The sequence below is a fragment of the Orycteropus afer genome, unplaced genomic scaffold (genome assembly GCF_000298275.1).
Source record: "Orycteropus afer afer isolate SDZICR_OR568_19922 unplaced genomic scaffold, OryAfe1.0 scaffold00611, whole genome shotgun sequence".
Classification (NCBI taxonomy): domain Eukaryota; kingdom Metazoa; phylum Chordata; class Mammalia; order Tubulidentata; family Orycteropodidae; genus Orycteropus; species Orycteropus afer.
This window is the reverse complement of record NW_006922198.1, coordinates 588,634-592,998: the sequence shown is the minus strand read 5'-3', so window position 1 is coordinate 592,998 and position 4,365 is coordinate 588,634. Positions and strand designations below refer to the sequence as shown.

The window sequence follows — 4,365 nt, the reverse complement described above, 5'->3', positions numbered from 1 at the left end:
TGGCCTTGCAGTAATAGGCCTTGGGTTACTGCTGGTAATCCTGCCTTCCCCTTGTAGGGTCAGAGGAGGTCAGAACATGTGGCCTCCTTGTCGTTTTTGCATACTTATACGCATATGGATAGTATCCTATCGATTAAAGGAAATTATCCTGTGATGATCTTGGGGCCTAGATTTCTGTTAGCTTTCACCTATATAGTTCATAATACATAAGAATGACACAATGATTATTCCAAAATGCAAACTCCCTGACTACACAGAATATAGGTTCCCTCCACTTAAGTAGGAGAAAGACAGCTTTACAAGGTCTGGAAAATGATGCTTTTCACCAAAGGAAATGTAAGAATAAGTAATTATACCAAGAAAAAGTTTTTATCTGTTAAATTTAAAAATAAGTTTTAAACCATGTACTTAACATATGGCCCAGCAATGGTACTCTTGAATATTTATCCCAAATAAATGAAAACTTATGTTGACATAAAAATTTGCAAATGAATGTTCATAACAGCTTTACTCATAATAGCCAAAATTGGAAATAAATCAGATGTCCTTCAACTAGTCAACAATTAAACAATCTGTGGTACATTCATACCATAGAATATCACTCAGCAATAAAAAGATACACAAAAAGCTGTTATCAATTGCAAAGGAATTATGCTGAGTGAAAAAAAAATCCCAAAAGATTACATACTCTATGATTCCATTTATATAATATTCTTAAAATGACAAAATCACAGAAATGGAGAATAGATTAGCGGTTACCCAGGGCTCTAGGGGTTAGGAGTGGCAGGATGGAGGCAGATGTGGTTATATAAAGGTAATATGAAACAAATTTTGCAGAAATTGACAAGCTGATCTTAAAATGTGTATGAAAATACAAAGAACCAGAATAGTCAAACCATGACCAAGCTGGAGAATGTACACATCTCAATTTTAAAATTTACTACAAAGCTACAAATCAGTGTGGTATTGGCATAAGGATAGACAAATATTTCAGTGGAACAGAACTAAGAGTTCAGAAATAAACCCTTAATGTTATGGATTGAATTGTATCCCCCAAAAAATATGTTCTGTAAATTCTAACCTCTATTATTGTGGTTATAATCCCAATTGGGAATGGGTTGTTTTGTTATATTAATAAGGTAGGATTAACGTAGTGTGTGTATTGAGCTAATCTCTTATAAAATATAAAAGGTATAGACTAGGGAAACAAGCAAAGATAGGGGAAGACAGATGCCAAGACACATGGAGATCTTCTGGATAGAGTGTGAGAACAGTGTGGAACAAAACTCAGAATCATAAAAAAAAAAAAAAAACAGGTTCACAGGGGACATCAAGCTCAATTGGCATAACATACTACACCAAAAACAATGTTCCACATCCTACTTTGGTGAGTAACCCCTGGGATCTTAAAAGCTTGCAAGCAGCCATCTAGATGCAACAATGGGTTTCTCCTCATCCAAAGCAAAGAAGAATGAAGAAAACCAAAGACACATGGAAATAATTAGTCCAAGAGACTGGTACACTATGCGATCCTCAGCCTTTATGACTATCAGACTAGAAGAATTAGATGGTGCCCGGCTACCACTGTCAACCACTTGGAGGCGGATATATGTAGGAGATCCTGGATAGAGTGGGAGAACAATGTGGAACAAAATGCAAAATCATTTTAAAAAAAACGGGGGGAGGGCAGACCAGATTTGCTGGTCTGATGGAGCCTGGTGGAATGCCTGAAACTATGGCCTCTAGCTGCCCGTCAGGTCTGGAATTGAACCTACTCCTGTGGCTTCCAGCCAAACAAAAGACAGGCATATAAGCTGAACATTTACTTGAGGTAGATACACTCCTTGGAGAGATCAATCATGGGAGAACAGAGGGCTGTGTATGCACGCATGGGGGGACAGCTCAGGGGGCAAGAGTGCATGGGAGGGAAGGACACAGGGAAGAGGTAACTATGGGGAGGAAGTAGGAGGAAAGCTGTTACACTGTGGGGAAGGAATTGCAGTCAACGTCATGAGACAAAGTATATGTGAACTGCTGTATGGAAGATGAATTTGCTCTGCAAACTTTCACCCAAATCACAATAAAATTATTTTTAAAAAAGTATAAAATGCCCCACCAAAAAAAATATCAGGTTTACTGGTCTGATAGAGCCTGGTGAGATTCCTGAGACTATGGCCCCCAGTTACCCTTCAGGTCTAGAAATGAACTTACTCCCATGGCTTCCAGACAAACAATAGACAGGCACATAGGGTGAACATTTATATCAGGTAGATACACTTCTTAAAACGATCAAGCATGAGAGAACATGCAGTATTTGCAGAGAGAGATAGCTCAGAGGGCAGGAATGCATAAGAAAGGACACAGGGAAAAGGTAACTATAGGGAAGAAGTGGGAAAAGAGCTGTTGCATTGTAGGGAATTGCAGTCAATGTCATGAAACGAAATGTGTATGAACTGCTGTATGGAAAATGAATTTTCTCTGTAAACTTTCACTCGAATCACAATTAAAGAAAAAAATAAAAGACACATAGAGACCTCCAAGGAACCAAGAAACAAGTTGGAGAGACAAGGAAGGACTTGGTGGTGGTTAAGTTTGTGTGTCAACTTGGCTAGGCCTGGTCGAGTGGCAGGGCAGCTGAATGTAGTATTCCCCATGATGAGAATGGTAAATCAATTCCATGGTGAAATCTACTGTGAGCAGCTGAGTAGCTGTCTTTGGGTATGTGGTCTGTTTCATGAAACAGCTTTGGGAATGGTTTCCAGCTTATGGCACGTTTGGACTCTTCATGTAGCCACATCGTTGTTTAGCAGCCTGCCATGCTCTGCCAACCCTGGGACTTACAATGAACTTGTAATGGCCTGCCGTGTGGTTTGGTAACATCAGGACCGTGCCATTTTATTTGTCAACCTAGGGTTTGTTAGCCTCAGCAGCCAGTAGCTGTCTGAGTGAAGAGATGCCTCTATCTTCAGTGGGCCAGGAACAAGAGGCAAAGCTGAAGCCCAAGGTTGAGGGGCTTTCACACAGCCCCTAGAGCGTGGCACTTCTAGCTTCCCAAACTGTAAGAGAATAAACTCCTGTTCGTTAATGCCATCCCATTTGTGGTATATTTCCTGTCAGAGCAGTACTAGGTAACCAGAACAGAAAACGAGAACAGATTTTTCTCCCAGAGCCAACAGAGAAAGCCCTAGCCTAGAGATGGTGCCCAGAACTTCTAGCCTCCTAAATTGTGAGAAAATAAATTTGTTTGTTAAAGACATTCACTTGTGGTACTTCTGTTATAATAGCACTATATAACTAAGACATTTACACTTATGGTTAACTGATTTTCCATAAGGGTGTCATAACAATTTCATAGGAAAAGAGTAGTCTTTTCAACAAACAGTGCTGAGAAAAATGCAATTGGACCCATATCTCACTCCACATACAAAAATTAACTCAAAATGTATCACAGGTCTACATATAAAAGCTAAAACTCTTAGAAGAAAACATAGGAGTATCTTTGTGACCCTGAACAAGGCAATGGTTTCTTACACATGACACCAAAAGTACAACTTACAAAAGAAAAACAATGGGATGCCATCACAGTTAAAAATATTCAAAGGCTATCATCAAAAAAGCAAGAAGGCAATCTACAAAATGGAAGAACATATTTGTAAATCATGTATTTGGGAAGGGATTAACATTCAGAATAAATAAAGAACTTCTATAACTCACGAACAAATAACCTAATTAAAAAGCAGGCAAAGGAACTGAATGACATTTCGCCAAAGAAGATATAAGAATGATCAATGAACATGTAAAAATATGACCAACATCATTAGTCATTAGGGAAATGCAAATTAAAACTACAATGCGATACCACTTCATACCTACTGGGATGGCTATTGTGTGTGTGTGTGTGTGTGTGTGTGGTGTTGTTGCTGTTGTTGTGTGCCATTGCGTCTCACCCAGAGTGACCTTATGTACAACAGAACAAAACACTGCCAGGTCCTGTGCCCGTCTCACGATCCCTATTACATCCTAGCCAATTGCTGTAGCCACTGTGTCAATCCATCTTGTTGAGGGCCTTCCCCTTCTTTGTCAACCCTCCACTTTACCAAGCAAGACATTCTTCTCCAGAGAATGATCCCTTCTGACAACATGACCAAAACAGGTGAGACAAAGTCTGGCCATTCTCGCTTCCAAGGAGGATTCTGGCAGCACTTTTTCTGGCACAGATTTGTTAGTTCTTTTAGCAGTCCACAGAACTTTCAGAATTCTTCACCAACACCACCACTCAAAAGCGTCAACTCTTCTTCAGTCTTCCTTATTCATTGACCAGCTCTCAAATGCACATGAGGGGACTAAAAATAACATGGCTTAGGT

The 4,365-nt window shown here is 39.6% G+C and overlaps 1 protein-coding gene across 1 annotated transcript in view; it reads right to left on the bottom strand.

Annotated features, from left to right (window-relative positions):
* PPP6C (protein phosphatase 6 catalytic subunit) overlaps nt 1-4,365 on the bottom strand; it is a 44,261-nt gene that overhangs the window by 18,882 nt on the left and 21,014 nt on the right. The window lies entirely within an intron of this gene.